Source organism: Moschus berezovskii, chromosome 9 (assembly GCF_049115385.1).
Source record: "Moschus berezovskii isolate FMDL1 chromosome 9, NW_MosBer_1.0, whole genome shotgun sequence".
Taxonomy (NCBI): domain Eukaryota; kingdom Metazoa; phylum Chordata; class Mammalia; order Artiodactyla; family Moschidae; genus Moschus; species Moschus berezovskii.
In genome coordinates, this window is record NC_142468.1 from 74,034,674 (window position 1) to 74,056,653 (window position 21,980).

Here is a 21,980-nt window from a genome sequence, read left to right on the forward strand (position 1 = left end):
TCAACGTTTGATATTCCTCCAAGCTCTTAACTATATTTTATCTACTCACTTTACAAATTCTCCTTGAGTGATTTCATCTCATGGCATCTGTTTCTATATTAGTATCCTCATCCCAGACTTCTGTGCTGGGCTCTCACCCCATTTTCGTAATTGACAATTAAATACCACTTCTTGGTTGATTCCCTGAAACCTCAAACTCATGTCTAAAATTGAATCTGCCCTTTATTTTGCTTCTCAAACTTTCTTGTGTTCTGTTTTATATCTGAAGTAAATCATGTTTGGCGCCACCATGTTTTGCTTTGACAAGTAAGAAACTTGTGAATTATCTTTGCCTTTTCTTTTGTGTGTGTGTGTGTGTGTGTTTGAGTGAAATGCAATTTTTTTAAAATTTTAATTGTAAGCTAATTACTTTACAATATTGTAGTGGTTTTTGCCAAACACTGACATGAATCAGCCATGGGTGTACATGTGTTCCCCATGCTGAATCCCCCTCTTACCTCCCGCCCATTCCCATCCCTCAGGGTCATCCCAGCGCACCAGATCTGAGCACCCTGTCTCATGCATCGAACCTGGACTGGCGATCTATTTGGCATACGATAATATACATGTTTCAGTGCTATTCTCTCAAATCACCCACCCTCGTCTTCTCCCACAGAGTCCAAAAGACTGTTCTATACATTTGTGTCTCTTTTGCTGTCTCGCACATTGGGTCATCGTTACCACCTTTCTAAATTCCATATATATGCGTTAATATACTGTATTGGTGTTTTTCTTTGTGATTTATTTCGCTCTGTGTAATAGGCTCCAGTTTCAACCAACTCATTAGAACTGATTGAAATGTGTTCTTTTTAATGGCTGAGTAATATTCCATTGAGTATATGTACCACAGCTTTCTTATCCATTCGTCTGCCAATGGACATCTAGGTTGCTTCAATGTCCTGGCTATTGTAAATAGTGCTGCAATGAACATAGGGGTACATGGTTCTCTTTCAATTCTGGTTTCCTCAGTGTGTATGCCCAGCAGTGGGATTGCTGGGTCGTATGGAGAAGGCAATGGCAAGCCACTCCAGTACTCTTGCCTAGAAAATCCCATGGATGGAGGAGCCTGGTAGGCTGCAGTCCGTGGGGTCGCTAAGGGTCGGACACGACTGAGCAACTTCACTTTCACTTTTCACTTTCACACATTGGAGAAGGAAATGGCAACCCACTCCAGTGTTCTTGCCTGGAGAATCCCAGGGATGGGGGAGCCTGGTGGGCTTCCGTCTATGGGGTCGCACAGAGTCGGACACGACTGAAGTGACTTAGCAGCAGCAGCAGCATGGCCGTTCTATTCCCAGTTTTTTAAGGATTCTCCACACTCTTCTCCATAGTGCCTGTTCTAGTTTGCATTCCCACCAACAGTGTAAGAGGGTTCCCTTTACTCCACACCCTGTCCAGCATTTATTGTTTGTAGACTTTTTGATAGCAGCCATTCTGACCTGCATGAGATGGTACCTCATTGTGATTTTTGATTTGCATTTCTCTGATAATGAGTGGTGTTGAGCATCTTTTCATGTGTTTGTTAGCCATCTGTATGTCTTCCTTGGAGAAATGTCTGTTTAGATCTTTGGCCCTTTTTTTTATTAGGTTGCTTATTTTTCTGAAATTGAGCTGCAGGAGTTGCTTGTATATATTTGAGATTAATCCTTTGTCAGTTGCTTCATTTGCTATTATTTTCTCCCATTCTGAAGGCTATCCTTTCACCTTGCTTATAGTTTCCTTCGTTGTGCAAAAGCCGTTAAGTTTAATTAGGTCCCGTTTGTTTAGTTTTGCTTTTGTTTCCATTACTCTGGGAGGTGGATCATAGAGGATCCTGCTGTGATTCATGTCAGAGAGTGTTTTGCCTGTTTTCCTCTAGGAGTTTTATAGTTTCTGGTCTTACATCTATATCCTTAATCCATTTTGAGTTTATTTTTGTATATGATGTTAGAAAGGGTTCTAGTTTCATTCTTTTACAAGTGGTTGACCAGTTTTCCCAGCACCACTTGTTAAAGAGATTGTCTTTTCTCCATTGGATATTCTTGCCTCCTTTGTCAAAGATAAGGTGTCCATAGGTGCATGGATTTATCTCTGGGCTTTCTATTTTGTTCCATTGATCTATATTTCTGTCTTTGTGCTAGTACCATACTGTCTTGATGACTGTAGCTTTGTAGTAGAACCTGAAGTCAGGCAGGTTAATTTCTCTAGTTCCATTCTTCTTTCTCAAGATTGCTTTGGCTGTTTGAGGTTTTTTGTATTTACATACAAATTGTGAAGTTATTTGTTCTAGTTGTGTGAAAAATACAATTGGTAGCTTGATAGGGATTACATTGAATCTATAGATTGCTTTGAGAGGTATATTATATTGATTCTTCCAATCCGTGAACATGGTATATTTCTCCATCTATTTGTGTCATCTTTGATTTCTTTCATCAGTGTTCTATAGTTTTCTATATGTAGATCTTTTATTTCTTTAGGTAGATTTATTCCTAATATTTTATTCTTTTTGTTGTAATGGTGAATGGAATTGTTTCCTTAGTTTCTCTTTCTGTTTTCTCATTGTTGGTGTACAAGAATGCAAGGGATTTCTGTATGTTAATTTTATATCCTGCAACTTTACTATATTCATTGATTAGCTCTAGTAATTTTCTGGTGGAATCTTTAGGGTTTTTATGTAGAGGATCATGCCATCTGCAAACAGTGAGAGTTTTACTTCTTCTTTTCCAATCTGGATTCCTTTTATTTCTTTTTCTACTCTGATTGCTGTGGCCAAAACTTCCAAAACTATGTTGAGTAGTAGTGGTGAGAGTGGGCATCCTTGTCTTGTTCCTGACTTTAGGGGAAATGCTTTCAAGTTTTCACCATTGAGGAGAATGTTTGCTGTGGGTTTATCTTATATGGCTTTTATTATGTTGAGGTATGTTCCTTCTATGCCTGCTTTCTGGAGGGTTTTTATCATAAATGGATGTTGAATATTGTCAAAGACTTTCTCTGCATCTATTGAGACAATCATATGCTTTTATCTTTCAATTTGTTAACGTCATGTATAACGTTGTTGATTTGTGAGTATTAAAGAATCGTTGCATCCCTGGGATAGAGCCCACTTGGTCATGATTTATGATCTTTTTAATATGTTGTTGGATTCTGTTTGCTAGAATTTTGTTAAGGATTTTTGCATCTAAGTTCATCAATGATGTTGGCCTATAGTTTTCTTCTTTTGTGGCATCTTTGTCTGGTTTTGGGATTAAGGTGATGATGGCCCCATAGAATGAGTTTGGAAGTTTACCTTCCTCTGCAGTTTTCTGGAAGAGTTTGAAGAGGATAGGTGTTAACTCTTGTCTAAATATTTGATAGAATTCAGCTGTGAAGCCGTCTGGTCCTGGGGTTTTGTTTGCTGGAAGATTTCTGATTACAGTTTCAATTTCCATGCTTGTGATGGGTCTGTTAAGATTTTCTATTTCTTCCTGGTTCAGTTTTGGAAAGTTATACTTCTCTAGGAATTTGTCCATTTCTTCCAAGTTGTCCATTTTATTGACATATAGTTGCTGATAGTAGTCTCTTATGATCCTTTGTATTTCTGTGTTGTCTGTTGTGATTTCTCCATTTTCATTTCTAATTTTGTTGATTTAATTCTGCTCCCTTAATTTCTTGATGAGTATGACTAGTGGTTTGTCTATTTTATTTATCTTTTCAAAGAACCAGCTTTTAGCTCTGTTGATTTTTGCTATGGTCTCTTTTTTGTCTTTTGCATTTATTACTGCCCTAATTTTTGTAATTTCTTTCCTTCTACTAACCATGGGGTTCTTCATTTCTTCCTTTTTCTACTTGCTTCAGGTGTAGATTTAGGTTATTTGTTTGATTTTTTTCTTGTTCCTTGAGGTAAGCCTGTATTACTATGAACCTTCCCCTTAGCACTGCCTTTACAGTGTCCCAGAGGTTTTCGGTTGTTGTATTTTCACTTTCATTCCTTTATGCATATTTTGATTTCTTTTTTGATTTCTTCTGTGATTTGTTGGTTATTCAGAAGCGTGTTGTTTAGCCTCCATAAGTTGGAATTTTTTTAAGTTTTTTTTGCTGTAGTTGACATCTAATTTTACTGCATTGTGATCAGAAAAGATGCTTGGAATGATTTCAGTTTTTTTGAATTTACCAAAGCTAGATATATGGCCCAGAATGTGATCTATCCTGGAGAAGCTCCTTTGTACACTTGAGAAAAAGGTGAAATTAATTGTTTTAGGGTGAAATGTCCTATAGATATCAATTAGGTCTAACTGGTTCGTTGTATCATTTAAAGTTTGTGTTCCCTTGCTAATTATCTGTTTAGTTGATCTATCCATAGGTGTGAGTGGGGTATTAAAGTCTCCCACTATTATTGTGTTACTGTTAATTTCCCTTTTCATACTCGTCAGAATTTGCCTTACATATTGCGGTGCTTCTATGTTGGATGCATATATAACTGTTATATCTTCTCCTTGGATTGATCGTTTGATCGTTATGTAGTGTCCTTCTTTGTCTCTTTTCACGGCCTTTATTTCAAAGTCTATTTTATCTGATATGACTACTGATACTCCTGCTTCCTTTTGGTCTCTGTTTGCGTGAAATATCCTTTTCCAGCCTTTCACTTTCAGTCTGTATGTGTCCTTAGGTTTGAGGTGGGTCTCTTGTAGAGAGCATATATAGGGGTCTTGTTCTTATATTCATTCAGCCAGTCTTTGTCTTTTGGTTGGGGCATTCAACCCATTTACATTTCATGTAATTATTGATAAGTATGGTCCGGTTGCCATTTTCTTTGTTGTTTTGGGTTCAAGTTTATACACCTTTTCAGTGTTTCCTGCCTATAGAGAAGATCCTTTAGCATTTGTTGAAGAGCTGGTTTGGTGGTGCTGAATTCTCTCAGCTTTTGCTTGTCTGTAAAGCTTTTGATTGGGCTTCCCTGGTGGCTCAGAGGTTAAAGCGTCTGCCTCCAATGCGGGAGACCCGGGTTTGATCCCTGGGTCGGGAAGATCCCCTGGAGAAGAAAACGGTAACCCACTCCAGTATTCTTGCCTGGAGAATCCCATGGACGGAGAAGCCTGGTAGGCTACAGTCCATGGGGTCGCAAAGAGTCGGACACAACTGAGCGATGGAACAGAACAGAATGGAAAGCTTTTGATTACTTCTTCATATATAAATGATATCCTTGCTGGGTACAGTAATCTGGGTTTTTCTCTTTCATCATTTTAAGTATGTCCTGCCATTCCCTTTTGGCCTGAAGAGTTTCTATTGAAAGATCAACTGTTATCCTTATGGGAATCCCCTTGTGTGTTATTTGTTGTTTTTCCCTTGATGCTTTTAATGTATATTCTTTGTGTTTGATCTTGTTAATTTGATTATTATGTGTCTTGAGGTGTTTCGCCTTGCGTTTATCCTGTTTGGGGCTCTGGGTTTCTTGGACTTGGGTGACTATTTCCTTCCCCATTTTAGGGAAGTTTTCAGCTATTATCTCCTCAAGTATTTTCTCATGGCCTTTCTTTTTGTCTTCTTCTTCTGGGACTCCTATGATTCAAATGTTGTGGCATTTGACATAGTCCCAGAGGTCTCTGAGGTTATCCTCATTTCTTTTAATTCTTTTTTTCTCTCTGCTTCATTTATTTCTACCATTCTATCTTCACATCACTTATCCAATCTTCTGCCTCAAGTTGGTTGATTCCCTCCAGAGTGCTTTTGATCTAAGTTATTGCATTATTCATTATTGATTGACTCTTTTTTATTTCTTCTAGGTTCTTGTTAAACTTTTCTTGCATCTTCTCAATCCTTGTCTCCAGGCTATTTATTTGTAACTCCATTTTGTTTTCAAGATTTTGGATCATTTTTACTGTCATTATTCTGAATTCTTTTTCAGGTAGACTCCCTATCTCCTCCTCTTTTGTTTGGTTTGGTGGGCATTTATCATGTTCCTTTACCTGCTGAGTATTTCTCTGCCTTTTTATCCTGTTCAGATTGCTGTGTTTGGGGTGGCCTATCTATATGCTGGCAGTTTGTGGTTCCTCTTTATTGTAGGTTTCTCCCTGTGGGTGTTGTTGGATGAGTGGCTTGTCAAGGTTTCCTGGTTAGGGAAGCTTGTGTCGGTGTTCTGGTAGGTGGAGCTGGATTTATTCTCTCTGGAGTGCAATGAAGTGTCCAGTAGTGAGTTTTAAGGTGTCTCTGGGTTTGGTGTGACTTTGGGCAGCCTTTATATTAAAGCTCAGGGCTATGTTCCTTCATTGCTGGAAAATTTGTGTGGTATGTATTGCTCTGAAACTTGTTTGCTTTTGGGTAGATGTCTGTTTCAGTGTAGGTATGGAGGCTTTTGAATGAGCTCTTATCGATAAATGTTCCCTGAAGTAAGGAGTTCTCTGGTGTTCTCAGGTTTAGGACTTAAGCCTCCTGCCTCTGGTTTTCAGTCTTATTCTTACAGTAGTCTCTAGATTTTTCCATCCATGCAGCACTGATGATAAAACATCTAGGTTAATGGTGAAAAGATTCTCCACAGTGAAGGAAACCCAGAGAGGTTCACAGAGTTGCATGGAGAAGAGAAGAGGGAGGAAGGAGATAGAAGTGACCAGGAGGAGAAGAGGGGGATCAAAAGGGGAGAGAGCAAGCTAGCCAGTAATCAAATCCCTGTGTGCTCTCCACAGCCTGGGACACCCAGGGAGGTTCACGGAGTTACATAGAGAAGAGAAGAGGGAGGAAGGGGATAGAGGTGACCAGGAGGAGAAGAGGCGGGGTCAAGAGGAGAGAGGCAGATCCAGCCAGTAATCAGTTCCCTAAGTGTTTTCCACAGCCCGGAACACCCAGAGAGAGTCACAGAGTTGGGTAGAGAAGTGGGAGGGAGGAGATAGAGGTGACCTGGGGGAGAAAAGGAGAGTCATGGGGGGAGAGGGCAGTCAAGCAGTCATCACACTCCTAAGTAAAAATGGGTACTGAAGATTGGATTCTTAAAGGTGCAAAATTGATAACAAATACCAAAAAGCAAAGATTAAAAATCTAGAGTAGAGGTTAGACTCTCAAAAATACAATATTAAAAAAAAAAACAGAATCACAAAAGTTTTATATATATATAGATATGAATTTTCCTTTAAAATAGGGTTTTTTTTTATGGCAAGGTAATAGTAGGTTATAAAAAGGAAAATGAAAGGAGTAATATAGGACTTAAAAATTTTTTTGATTAAAAATTTAAAAAATTTTAAAAATGATAGTAGTAAAATATGTCTAGGAATTTCTCTGGAGCGGCAGTGTGGGGTCAGCTCAGTTTCAGATAGTTCCTTGTTCCAGCTTATACTTCTCAAGATCTGCAGGCCCCTTTGCATGTAATCGGTGCTAACTACAGGGTTTAATCTCGTGAACCTGTCACTTCCAAAGTAGTTCCCTCTGTTCATTTTGGCTTCTTAATGTTTGCAAGTCTCTTCAGTGTCTAATTCCTGCCCTGACACAAGGGGGCGAAGGTGGTCATTTATTTAGGCTTACTTGTTCAGTCGTGCTGTGGGGAGGGAGGAACGATGCCAGCAAATATCACTGGCATGTGTGGGGAGTGCTCGCAGTGTCTCGGCCACACTGGGTTTGCCCCCACTCATGGCATGTGTGTTTTCCCAGTCTACACTGCTCAGACTCCAGGTTGCTCTGCCAGGGAACTGTCTAAAGCAGGCCCTGGGTTGCCTGCACTTCCCAGGTCTAAGCCACTCAGATGCAGGTTCTCGGGTACTCCACAAAGGCACAGACTCAGTTGGGCCTGCGTTTTGTGCCCTTCCCAGGTCCAAGCAGCTCAGGCGACCAGGTGCTTGGCGGGCGCACACTCTCCAGGTGCGGTGCATCTTATCGCCTCCCCCATCCCAGCCGCTCAGTTTCCTCGGTGCACAGAGGGAGCACCGTCTCAGGTGTGTCGTGTGTCTCTTCTCAGAAGCTGATCTCTGGCTGCCACCCTCCCAGTGGACGTCAACCATCCAGGATCCCAGAAAGACTTGGTTAGCAACTGGGAACCTGCTCACAGTTTGGTAGAGGATGCCATCTCTGGGGCCAACATTGCCCTTTTCCGGCTCTGGCTGCCGCCCACCTGCCTCCCGGTCTCGGCAGGCGATGGGCTGTCTCCTCTGGTATTGGCTCAGTCCTTTGTTCTGTCAGCGGGCCCTGTAGTGCCTTAGGTTAGGGCTTTCCACAGGAAATTTCTCTCTCTCTCTTTCTTTTCTCTCTCTCTCTTTTCTCTCTCTCTCTCTCTGGGTTTGGGTTGCTATCTCACGTTAGCACCCTCAGATTGCCCTCAGGGCATTCAGGCCCAGTCCTTACCCTAAGCAATGCAACCCATGCCTCCCTGTTCAGCCCCAGCTTGCTGATGTCAGACACGAGCGTCTGGGCTACTTCTCCGCTGGGAGTTGCCAGTTAGGCACGTAATCTGTGGGTTTTGTTTATTTATTTTTCCTCCTGGTTATGTTGCCCTCTGAGATTCCAAAACTCCCCACAGACCCGCTGGTGAGAGGGTTTCCTGGTGTTTGGAAACTTACCCTCTTTTATGACTCCCGCCTGGGACAGGTCCATCCCTAACTCTTTTGTCTCTTTATCTTTTATATTTTGTCCTACCTCCTTTTGAAGACAATGGACTGCCTTTCTGGGTGCCTGGTGTTCTCTGCCAGCATTCAGAAGTTGTTTTGTGGTCTTTGCTCAACATTCAAGTATTCTTTCAATGAATTTGTGGGGGAGAAAGTGATCTCCCTGTCCTATTCCTCCACCATCTTAGGACCGCCCCTATCTTTGCTTTTTCTTTTTCCTGTATTATTCACCAGACCCAGTTCATCAGCAAGTAATATGTATCCTGCCTACTGTGTGTTGCTCTCAAATCTGTTCTCTTCCTTCAATACCTATTGCTTTTGTCTGTTAGATCCTGCCTCACTAATTATTGCAACAGTTCCTTTATTTGCCTTCTTACTGTCAGTCTTGTTTCCTGTCAATGAATTTGACTGTGCCTGGAAAATCCCATGGACGGCGGATCCTGGTAGTCTGCAGTCCTTGGGGTCGCTGAGAGTTGGACACGACTGAGCGACTTTCCTTTTCACTTTTCACTTTCATGCACTGGAGAAGGAAATGGCAACCCTCTCCAGTGTTCTTGCCTGGAGAATCCCAGGGACAGGGGAGCCTGGTGGTCTTCCATCTATGGGGTTGCACAGAGTCGGACACAACTGAAGTGACTTAGCAGCAGTAGCAGCAGAGTGATCTTTCTAAAGGTTAAATTGGATCATGCGCTCCTCGGCTTAGAATTCTTCTATCTTCTTTCTGACCTTACATTCAAGTATAAACTTTTTAAAATTAAACACAAAGATCCGTAGGATTTGACTTTTGTCTGCTTTTTTAACTTCAACTTTCACCCCTTTAAACAATCTCTACTCATTATCAGGCTTCTTTCACTTTCCAGTTTTCATTATGTCAAAAATTAATATGAAAAATTAGGAAGATATTTATGTTAAAAACTTACCTATTTTTAATAAGTATCTCAAATCCTCACTTTAAAATTTTCTTTAATTTGCATATCTTTTACCTTTTATTCATTTTATACATATTAAAACTTTATAGTATTTTAAAAATAGACAAAGGACCATTTAGGCTATCATCAGCAAGTATTGATTATTATTAACTGCATACTTATATTTAACATGATTTTTTGATCATTCATTTCATGGGTTCTGTGGATCTCAAAAGTGACTCCATAAAGTATCTGAGTCTCCTTTATGTTACATACATTGAAGTAAACTACTAGTTCATAGATTTCAGAAAGAAGTTACATGTTGAGATGAATCCTAACATACCCTCTAAGATAGCTAAGCTTTTAGTAATCTAATTGTAGAAATGGAAAATTTGGAAATTGAAATAAGATCCTTCTCCAGATAGTCAACTTTCAAAAAATGTGAGCTATTTTTTGCTTTAGAGATCATATAATCAGTCTTATTTGTTCTTTTTGACATGAATATAGTGATTTCATTAATTAAATTCTCAATTGTAGGATAATAGTGTGCTCAATTGAAGTCTGGGAACAAAAAAAATTGGTGGTGATGGTGGTTTAGTCACTAAGTTGTGTCTGACTTTTGAGATCTCATGAGCTGTAGCCCACGAGGCTCCTCTGGCAAGAATACTGGAGAGTTTCCAGCAAGAATACTGGAATGGTCTGCCATTTCCTCCTCCAGGGGATCTTCCAGACCTTGGGACCAAACCCGTCCTCTCCTGCATTGCAGGCAGATTCTTTACCACTGAAACACTAAGGAAGCCCTAACAAGAACATTAAAGCTTTTTAGATGAAATCCACTTATTCTGATAGCCAGAGACCCTGGTAAAAATAGGAAGAGATTAATAGGGGTGTCTGTGTGTGTGTGTGTGTGTGTGTGTTTAACTTTTGAAGATACATGGGATGTTCCATTTCTGCCTGCAGTGAAATTTATCAAGATTATAGTCAGACTAAAAATTGCTTCTCAGAGTGATTATACCTTTTCTAATATCACCTACTGATTTTACAGTAAATGTCTAGGCTACAAAAGTTGAGATGAGAACACAATTCATTTTACTTGACTCTGTTAAAAATAGCATTATCAAACATTTTGTAATGTTTCTCTCATATATTGGGCTGTCGCAAAGAAATAAACCTCCACTTGCTCTCATGACAGTAGACAATAAATTGACTGATATAATTCAGTTGAGAAGTTGAAAAATGCATTGAAAATAATGGGGCATAACATTGTAGGGTTAACATTTATTCATAGATGATGCAATTAAATAAAACAGGCATTAACTTCAAGGTCAGTCAGTAAAGTAATAAAATTGAATATTTTAATTGAATTGTAATTGCTTCCCATTGATACATGCAAGTAAAGTAAAATAGATGTCAGCTCTGCAAATTATGGTTCTTCCTCCTAATTAATTTCTTAATTCTGCATGGAGTTATCCAGTGCCTAGGTCTTGTTGTGGGTTTATTCATCCACCCAGCTTCCATCAAGGAATGTCTATAATATATGATTAAATGCTTAGGTGTCAGGATTTATGGTAAATTTTTCTCTACTTTGGAGAAAATTTTGTTAATAACTTTAACTTATTTATGTATTTATTAATATTGGGCTTCCCTGATAGCCCAATTGGTAAAGAATCTGCCTGCAATGCAGGAGACCCCAGTTCGATTCCTGGGTTGGGAAGATCCCCTGGAGAAGGGAAAGGCTACCCACTCCAGTATTCTGGCCTAGAGAATTCCATGGACTGTATGGTCCATGGGGTCACAAAGAGTTGGATATGACTGAGTGAATTTCATTTTCACTTTTGTTTTTATTGATATTAATATTTTTGATGTTTGTATTTATATAAATGTTATTAAATATTACTATCTCAATGATTATAAAGGTTTTCATAAGGGAACTAGAAACACAGAAACACATTCCACAACTGACTGATTCAGGAGGTAAATTGAACAGACTGTTAGGGTTTTGGTGAAGCACTGTTTATGTCCTTTCATGACCCAGCCTTCACTAGAGAAGAGACACCTAAATTGAATGAATCTGAAAAAGAAACATTTTTTTCAAAAACTAGGATAAATTGAAGCTTTTAGATAAAGTTGAATTGCATTGAAAAAGCCCGTGAACCATTGTGGCTTTTTCATAGGCTTTTCCAGTCCCTCAAAGGTTTCTAACATTGTATAAAATAAAATGGGAATCATGATATTACAAAGATTAGGATAGAGATTTCAAATTATACTGAAATTGTATTGGGTCTAGATACTAGCGTTTATTCAAAGTAAGAGATTATGACTTTGGACTGGCTACACTTACCAGTACTACTGCTTAAAAATTGAGAATAGAATGAATATATAAGATGGATCTTAAAATTACTGAGGCATTGCTATATATTCATATATTCTAAAATGCTTCTATATAGTCAAGTCATTTGAGAGCAAATATATTGGTGTATTAGCATCTTTCTTTAGCTGAGCTTAGAAATATAAATGAATTCTTGTTGATAAAACTAGTAAACTAAGAAGTTATTTATTTTGTTAAGCTTTGTGTTAAATGTTAAGTCAAACATTGGCTTTATTATTTAAAATATTTCTCTCTAAAGTACTTAAAGCATAAATCCAGTGATAAATATATTTTACTGATACTAATATGACCCTGCCCTTCCATTCTCACTTATGAAGGATCTTAAATGTCAGAATTTTCTGTGCATATCATCCAGTTAGAAAATACCAAAACCAAAATACATGAGATAAAGATTAACATCTTCGAGCTTCATAATTATAGATAAGCTAACAGGTTTGTTTTTTCTGAAGTGATCTGTCTCTCCAGATCCTCGTTTTAAAATTATCTTAATAACTGTCTTCTTCCATTTAGAGAAATTAAATATCATAAAGATTGTACATACAATGCTAAGATGTTTCTAAATGAAGAAACTTGTGAAAAAAATGTGTAAGAAAATTAAATATTCATTTATTATATTTATAAAAGTAAGTTACAAAGAATTTTCATTTGCATATAGTTTAGTATTTATGGAAACATCAGTATTTTAGGCAGTAAAAAAGTTCTTGAGAAAAGTTCCATATCTGAGTATATTCCAGGGTAGTATGAATAATCTTCCTACCACATCCCTGACTCCACATCCCTATCATCATCCCATGTGTGATAGTATACCAATTTAGAAGAGATCTCAGAGATCAAGATGGCTTCAGTTCCGTTCAGTTCAGTCGCTCAGTCTTGTCCGACTCTTTGCAACAGAACGCCAGGCCTCCCTGTCCATCACCAACTCCTGGAGTTCACTCAAACTCATGTCGAGAGTCGGTGATGCCATCCAGCCATCTCATTCTCGGTCGTCCCCTTCTCCTCCCGCCCCCAATCCCTCCCAGCATCAGAGTCTTTTCCAGTGAGTCAACTCATCGCATGAGGTGGCCAAAGTATTGCAGTTTCAGCTTTAGCATCAGTCCTTCCAATGAACACCCAGGATTGATCTCCTTTAGAATGGACTGGTTGGATCTCCTTGCAGTCCAAGGGACTCTCAAGAGTCTTCTCCAGCACCACAGTTCAAAAGCATCAGTTCTTCGGCGATCAGCTTTCTTCACAGTCCAACTCTCACAATCATACATGACCACGGGAAAAACCATAGCCTTGACTAGACGGACCTTTGTTGGCAAAGTAATGTCTCTGCTTTCTAATATACTGTCAAGGTTGGTCATAACTTTCCTTCCAAGGAGCAAGCGTCTTTTAATTTCATGGCTGCAATCAGCATCTGCAGTGATTTTGGAGCCCAAAGAAATAAAGTCTGACACTGTTTCCACTGTTTCCCCATCTATTTCCCAGGAAGTGATGGGACCAGATGCCATGATCTTTGTTTTCTGAATGTTGAGCTTCAAGCCAACCTTTTCAGTCTCCTCTTTCACTTTCATCAAGAGGCTTTTGAGTTCCTCTTCACTTTCTGCCATAAGGGTAGTGTCTTCTGCATATCTGAGGTTATTGATATTTCTCCCAGCAATCTTGATTCCAGCCTATGCTTCTTCCAGCCCAGCGTTCTTCATGATGTACTCTGCATGTAAGTTAAATAAACAAGGTGACAATATACAGCCTTGATGTACTCCTTTTCCTATTTGGAACCAGTCTGTTGTTCCATGTCCAGTTCTAACTGTTGCTTCCTGACCTGCATACAGGTTTCTCAAGAGGCAGGTCAGGTGGTCTGGGATTCCCATCTCTTTCAGAATGTTCCACAGTTTATTGTGATTCACACAGTCAAAGGCTTTGGCATAGTCAATGAAGCAGAAATAGATGTTTTTCTGGAACTCTCTTGCTTTCTCCATGATCCAGCGGATGTTGGCAATTTGATCTCTGGTGCCTCTGCCTTTTCTAAAACCTGCTTGAACATCTGGGAATTCACGGTTTACATACTGCTGAAGCCTGGCTTGGAGAATTTTGAGCATGACTTTACTAGCGTGTGAGATGAGTGCAATTGTGCGGTAGTTTGAGCATTCTTTGGCATTGCCTTTCTTTGGGATTGGAATGAAGACTGACCTCTTCCAGTCCTGTGGCCACTGCTGAGTTTTCCAAATTTGCTGGCATATTGAGTGCAGCACTTTCACAGCATCATCTTTCAAGATTTGAAATAGCTCAACTGGAATTCCATCACCTCCACTAGCTTTGTTCATAGTGATGCTTTCTAAGGCCCACTTGCCTTCACATTCCAAGCTGTCTGGCTCTAGGTCAGTGATCACGTTATCGTGACTATCTTGGTCGTGAAGATCTTTTTTGTACAGTTCTTCTGTGTATTCCTGCCACCTCTTCTTAATATCTTCTGCTTCTGTTAGGTCCATACCATTTCTGTCCTTTATCGAGCCCATCTTTGCGTGAAATGTTCCCTTGGAATCTCTAATTTTCTTGAAGAGATCTCTTGTTTTTCCTGTTCTGTTGTTTTCCTCTATTTCTTTGCATTGATCACTGAGGAAGGCTTTCTTATCTCTCCTTGCTATTCTTTGGAACTCTGCATTCAGATGCTTATATCTTTCCTTTTCTCCTTTGCTTTTCGCTTCTCTTCTTTTCACAGCTATTTGTAAGGCCTCCTCAGACAGCCATTTTGCTTTTTTGCATTTCTTTTCCATGGGGATGGTCTTGGTCCCTGTCTCCTGTACAATGTCACGAACCTCCGTCCAGAGTTCATCAGGCACTCTATCTATCAGATCTAGTCCCTTAAATCTATTTCTCACTTCCACTTTATAATCATAAGGGATTTGATTGAGATCATATCTGAATGGTCTAGTGGTTTTCCCTACTTTCTTCAATTTAAGTCTGAATTTCGCAATAAGGAGTTCATGATCTGAGCCACAGTCAGCTCCTGGTCTTGTTTTTGCTAACTGTATACAGCTTCTTCATCTTTGGCTGCAAAGAATATAATCATTCTGATTTTGGTGTTGACCATCTGGTGATGTCCATGTGTAGAGTCTTCCCTTGTGTTGTGTTGTTGGAAGAGCGTGTTTGCTATGACCATGTGTTCTCTTGACAAAACTCTATTAGCCTTTGCCCTGCTTCATTCTGTGCTCCAAGGCCAAATTTTCCTGTTACTCCAGGTGTTTTTTGACTTCCTACTTTTGCATTCCAGTCCCCTATAATGAAAAGGACATCTTTTTTGGGTGTTAGTTCTAAAAGGTCTTGTAGGTCTTCATAGAATCGTTCAACTTCGGCTTCTTCAGCGTTACTGGTTGGGGCATAGGCCCATATTGAATGGTTTGCCTTGGAAATGAACAGAAATCATTCTGTCGTTTTTAAGATTGCATCCAAGTACTGCATTTCGGACTCTTTTGTTGACCATGATGGCTACTCCATTTCTTCTAAGGGATTCCTGCCCACAGTACTAGATATAATGGTCATCTGAGTTAAATTCACCCATTCCAGTCCATTTTAATTCACTGATTCCTAGAATGTCAATGTTCACTCTTGCCATCTCCTGTTTGACCACTTCCAATTTGCCTTGATTCATGGACCTAACATTCCAGGTTCCTATGCCATTACAGCACCGGACCTTGCTTCTATCACCGGTCACATCCACAACTGGGTATTGGTTTTGCTTTTGCTCCATCCCTTTATTCCTTCTAGAGTTACTTCTCCACTGATCTCCAGTAGCATACTGGCACCTACCGACCTGGGGAATTCCTCATTCAGTATCCTATCATTTTGCCCTTTGATACTGTTCATGGGGTTCTCAAGGAAGTATACTGAAGTGGTTTGCCATTCCCTTCTCCAGTGGACCACATTCAGCTGTGGTCCATGTGATCAGATCGACTAGTTTCCTGTGATTATGATTTCAGTGTGTCTGCCCTCAGATGCCTCCTCGCAATACCTACCGTCTTATTTGGGTTTCTCTTACTTTGGGCGTAGGAAATCTCTTCACAGCTGCTCCAAGAAAGCGCAGCTGCTGCACCTTACCTTGGATGAGGGGTATCTCCTCAAGGCCGCCCCTCCTGACCTTGAACATGGAGTAGTTCCTCTCGGCCCTCCTGAGCCCCTGCAGCCACCGCCTATTGGACATGGGTAGCTCCTCTCGGCCACCGGCCCTGGCCTCAGGCGTGGGATAGCTCCTCAGGGCCGTGCCTCTTTACGTGGTCGGTTACGTGGGGGCCAGCGTCTCTCACGTCTGCGCTGCAGGGGCGGTGTCTCTCGCGTCTGCACCGCAACTCTTGTCTAAATATTTGGTAGAATTTGGCTGTGAAGTCAACTGGTCCTGGGGTCGTGTTTGCTGGAAGATTTCTGATTACAGTTTCGATTTCCATGCTCGTGATGGGTCCATTAAGATTTTCCATTTCTTCCTGGTTCAGTTTTGGAAAGTTATACTTCTCTAGGAATTTGTCCATTTCTTCCAAGTAGTCCATTTTATTCACATATAGTTGCTGATAGTAGTCTCTTATGATCCTTTGTATTTCTGTGTTGTCTGTTGTGATTTCTCCATTTTCATTTCTAATTTTGTTGATTTGATTCTTCTCCCTTAGTTTCTTGATGAGTATAGCTAGTGGTTTGTCTATTTTATTTATCTTCTCAAAGAACCAGCTTTTAGCTTTGTTGATTTTTGCTACTGTCTCTTTTTTGTCCTTTGCATTTATTTCTGCCCTAATTTTTATGTTTTCTTTCCTTCTACTAACCATGGGGTTCTTCATTTCTTCCTTTTCTACTTGCTTTTGGTGTAGATTTAGGTTATTTATTTGACTTTTTTCTTGTTCCTTGAGGTAAGCCTGTATTACTATGAACCTTCCCCTTTGCACTGCCTTCTCAGTGTCCCATAGGTTTTGGGTTGTATTTTCACTTTCATTCCTTATGCACGTTTTGATTTCTTTTTTGATTTCTTCTGTGATTTGTTGGTTATTCAGAATCATGTTGTTTAGCCTCCATATGTTTGTATTTTTAATAGTTTTTTTTTTCCTGTAGTTGACATCTAGTCTTACTGCATGTGATCAGAAAATATGTTTGAGATAATTTCACTATTTTTGATTTTATCAAGGCTAGATTTATGACCCAGAATGTGATCTATCCTGGAGAAGGTTCTGTGTGCACTTGAGAAAAAGGTGAAATTAATTGTTTTAGGGTGAAAAGTCCTATAGATATCAATTAGATCTAACTGGTCCTATGGATCATTTAAAGTTTGTGTTTCCTTGCTAATTTTCTGTTTAGTTGATCTATCCATAGGTGTGAGTGGATAATAGTCTCCCACTATTATTAATAATAAGAAATAATTATAGTAATTAATAATATAATAAATAATATATTTATATTATTATGTATTATAGTGTATATTGTATATGATATATAATATATTATATTATATAAATAGTAACAATTATAATAACATAATTAATAATTTTCTCCCACTATTATTGTGTTACTGTTAATTTCCCCTTTCATATTTGTTAGCATTTGCCTTAATTATTGCAGTGATCTTATGTTGGGTGTATACATAATTGTCATATCTTCTTCTTGGATTGATCCTTTGATCATTATCTTGTGTCCTTTTGTCTCTTTTCACAATCTTTATTTCAAAGTCTGTTTTATCTGATATGAGTATTGTTTACTCCTGCTTTCTTTTGGTCTCCATTTGCATGAAATATCTTTTTCCAGCCCTCCACTTTCAGTCTGTATGTGTCCCTAGGTTTGAGGTGGGTCTCTTGTTAAGAGCATATATAAGGGTCTTGTTTTGTATCCATTCAGCCAGCCTTTGTCTTTTGGTTGGGGCATTCAACCCATTTACATTTCATGTAATTATTGATAAGTATGATCCCATTGCGATTTACTTTGTTGTTTTGGGTTCGAGTTTCCTGTCTATAGAGAAGATCCTTTAGCATTTGTTGAAGAGCTGGTTTGGTGGTGCTGAATTCTCTCAGCTTTTGCTTGTCTGTAAAGCTTTTGATTACTCCTTCATATAAAGATGATATCCTTGCTGGGTACAGTAGTCTGGGTTGTAGGTTTTTCTGTTTCATCATTATAAGTATGTCCTGCCATTCCCTTCTGTCTTGAAGAGTTTCTGTTGAAAGATCAGCTGTTATCCTTATGGGGATCCCCTTGTGGGTGTTTGTTGTTTTTCCATTGCTGCTTTTAATAATTGTTCTGTGTGTTTTGTTTTCGTTAATTTGATTAATATATATTTTGGGGCGTTTCCCCTTGAGTTTATCATGCTCGGGACTCTCTGGGTTTTTTGGACTTGGGTGGCTATTTCCTTCCCTGTTTTAGGGAAGTTTTCAACTATTATCTCCTCAAGTATTTTCTCATGGTCTTTCTTTTTATCTTCTTCTGGGACTCTTATGATTCAAATGTTGGAGTGTTTGACGTAGTCCCAGTGGTCTCTGAGGTTGTCTTCATTTCTTTTAATTCATTTTTCTTTTTTCCTCTCTGCTTCATTTATTTCCACCATTCTGTCTTCCACCTCACTTATCCTAAATTCTGCATCAGTTATTCTACTGTTGTTTCCCTCCAGAGTGCTTTTGATTTCAGTTATTGCATTATTTATTATTGATTCACTTTTTTTTTAATTTCTTCTAGGTTCTTGTTAAACTTTTCTTGCATCTTCCTAATCCTTGTCTACAGACTGTTTACCTTTCACTCCATTTTGTTTTCAAGATTTTAGATCATTTTTACTATCATTTTTCTGAATTCTTTTTCAGGTAGACTCTATCTCCTCCTCTTTTGTTTGGTTAGGTGGGTATTTATCATGTTCCTTTACCTGCTGAATATTTCTCTGCATTTTCATCTTGTTTAGATTGCTGTGTTTGGGGTGGCCTTTCTGTATGCTGGCAGTTTGTGGTTCCTCTTTATTGTATATGTTCCTTCCTGTGGGTGGTGTTGGACGAGTGGCTTATCAAGGTTTCCTGGTTAGGGAAGCTTGCGCCGGTGTTCTGGTGGGTGGAACTGGATTTCTTCTCTCTGGAGTGCAATGAAGTGTCCAGTAGTGAGTTTTAAGGTGTCTGTGGGTTTGGTGTGACTTTTGGCCACCTGTATTTTTGTGCTCAGTTATGTTCCTGCTTTGTTGGAGAATTAGCTTAGTATGTCTTGCTCTGAAACTTGTTGGCTCTTGGGTGGAGCTTGGTTTCAGTGTAGGTATGGAGGCTTTCGAATGAGCTTTTGTTGATTGATGATCCCTGAAGTCAGGAGTTTTCTGCTGTTCTCAAGTTTTGAATTAAGCCTCCTGCCTCTGGCTTTCAGTCTTATTCTTATAGTAGCCTCAAGACTTCTACATCCATACAGTCCAATGATAAAACATCTAGGTTAATGGTGAAAAGATTCTCCACAGTGAGGGACACCCAGAGAGGTTCGCAGAGTTACATGAAGAAGAGAAGAGGGAGGAGGGAGATAGAGGTGACCAGGAGGAGAACAGGAGGAATCAAAAAGGGAGAGACCAGTCTAGCCAGTAATCAATTCCCTGTTTGTGTACACAGTCTGGAACACTCAAGAGAGGTTCACGGAGTTCCATAGAGAAGAGAAGTGGGAGGAGGGAGATAGAGGTGGCCAGGAGGAGAGGCGGGGCAGTCAAAAGGAGAGAGACCAGTGTAGCCTGTGGTCAGTTCCCTAAGTTTTCTCCACAACCCAGAACACCCAAAGAGATTCACAGAGTTATATAGAGAGGAAGAGGAGGAGGGAGGAAATTTAGGGGGTCCGGGGGGAGAAAAAGGAGTATCAAAATGGGAGAGAGCGATGAAGCCAGTAATCACACTCCTAAGTTAAAATGGGTACTGATTTTGGTTTCTTAAAGGTACAGAATTGATAACAAATACAAAAAATCAAAGATTAAAAATCTAGAGTAGTTGTTAGATTCTCAAAAATACAATATTAAAAAAAAATCACAAAAGTTATATAAAAAATATGAAATTTGCTTTAAAAACAGGGTCTTTTTTATCAAAGTAATAGTATTTTTAAAAATGAAAATTGAAGGAGTAATAAAGAACTTAAAAAAAATTTTTTTAATTTAAAAATGATAATAGTAAAATATGTCTAGGAATTTCTCTGGTGCTCTTGTGAGCAGTTTGTGGTCAGTTCAGTTTCAGATAGTTCCTGTTCCACCTTATACTTCTTCTCTAGGTCTATAGGGTCCCTTTCAATGTAACCAGTGCTAACTATAGGGTTTTAATCTGTTGCACCTGTCACTTGCAGAGCCGTTCCTTCTTCTTTCTTTATCTTGGCTTCCTCTGTTTGCAAATCTCTTCAGTATCTAACTTCCACCCTGACACAAGGGGGCGAAGATGGTCATTTATTTAGGCTCACTTGTTCACTTGTGCTGCAGGAAGGGAGGAACACTGCGAGCAAATATCACTGGCGTATGTAGGGAGTGCTCGCAGTGTCTGGGCCACACTGGGTTTGCCCCCTGCTCACGGCGTGTGTGCTTTTCCTGTCTACACTGCTCAAGCTCCAGGTTGATCTGCCAGGGAACTGTTTAAAGCGGGCCCTGGGTTGCGTACACTTCCAAGATCTACACCACTCAGGTTCAGGTTCTCGGGTACTCCACAAAGGCACAGACTCAGTTGGGCCTCCATTTTGTGCCCTTCCCAAGTACAAGTACAAGTAGCTCAGGCGAACAGAAGCTTGGCGAGCATACTCTTCCCAGCTGGGGTGAGTCTTATCACCTCCCCGGTCCCAGCCACTCGGTGTCCTGGGTGCGCAGCGGGAACAACGTCTCAGGTGTGCCGTTGTCTCTTCTGGGGAGCTGATCTCTGGCTGCGACCCTCCTGACGGATGTCAACCATCCAGGATCCCAGGAAGACTTGGTTAACAACTGGGAGCCTGCTAGCAGTTTGGTAGGGGATGCTGTCTCTGGGGCCAAGTTTACCCATTTCTTTCAGTCTCTGACTGTCACCCGCCTGCCTCCCTGTCTCCAGCGGAGGGTGGGCCAGTCTGCAGATGGCTAACTGGCCTCTGGTATTTGCTCAGTCCTTTGTTCTGTGAGCAGCCTGGCAGTGCCTTAGGTTAGAGCTTTCTGCAGGAAAGTTCTCTCTCTCTTTTTTTTTTCCCCTCTGGCTATCCCACAGTTTGGGTTACTATCTCACGTTAGCTCCCTCAGATTGCCCTCAGGGCATACAGGCCCAGTCCTTACCCTAAGCAGTGCAACCGTGCCTCCCTGTTCATCCCCAGCTTTCTGGTGGTGGACACGAGTGTCTAGGCTACTTCTCCACTGGGTGTTGCAATTAGGCACGTAATCTGTGGGTTGGTTTTTTTATTTTTCCCTCCCAGTGATGTTGCCCTCTGAGTTCCAGAACTCTTCACAGACCCGCCGGTGAGAGGGTTTCCTGGTGTTTGGAAACTTCTCCTCTTTTAAGACTCCCTCCCCGGAATGGGTCTCTATCCCTAACTCTTTTATCTCTCTTTTTATCTTTTATATTTTGTCCTACCTCCTTTTGAAGACAATGGCTGCCTTTCTGAGTGCCTGGTGTCATCTGCGAGCGTTTAGAAGTTGTTTTGTGGTATTTGCTCAGCGTCCAAATGATCTTTCAACAAATTTGTTGGGGAGTAAGTGGTCTCCCTGTCCTATTCCTCCACCATCTTAGGACTGCCCCCCAAAGCTTTAAAGTTTTATTTATTCTGATTTACACATAACCAGGTTTTATGAATTTTCAGTGCTTATCCTAGGAATAAATAAATGAAAATATTTCTCTGAATATGCAAAAATCTTGAAATAATCAACTAATTTTTACCACTGTATGCTTCTATGATGAATATGGGTTCATCTCGAAAAAATTTTCTCAATGTGACTTATGTTTACATATTTTACTATCTCTCTTATCTAAAGGCAAGCCAAATCACTTTACTGGTATGTCATGGAATACAGCCATCTTTGAAATGAGATGTAACAGATATATCTCTAATAATTCAGACCTGGGGCCTGATGATTTTCAGTGAATTTAAAGACTGCAAGGAAAATGGGAAGACTCTGGATTTGGTCTTTCAGTGCCCAACTATATAAAACCATGTGCTCTTAAAATACTT

The 21,980-nt window shown here is 39.9% G+C and overlaps 1 protein-coding gene and 1 pseudogene across 1 annotated transcript in view; one reads left to right on the forward strand and one right to left on the reverse strand.

The window, feature by feature from the left end:
• Nucleotides 1-21,980, forward strand: part of DPH6 (diphthamine biosynthesis 6) — a 203,589-nt gene that overhangs the window by 137,231 nt on the left and 44,378 nt on the right. The gene's annotated exons all lie outside the window — the stretch shown is intronic.
• LOC148776485 (uncharacterized) lies at nt 7,640-21,122 on the reverse strand (annotated as a pseudogene).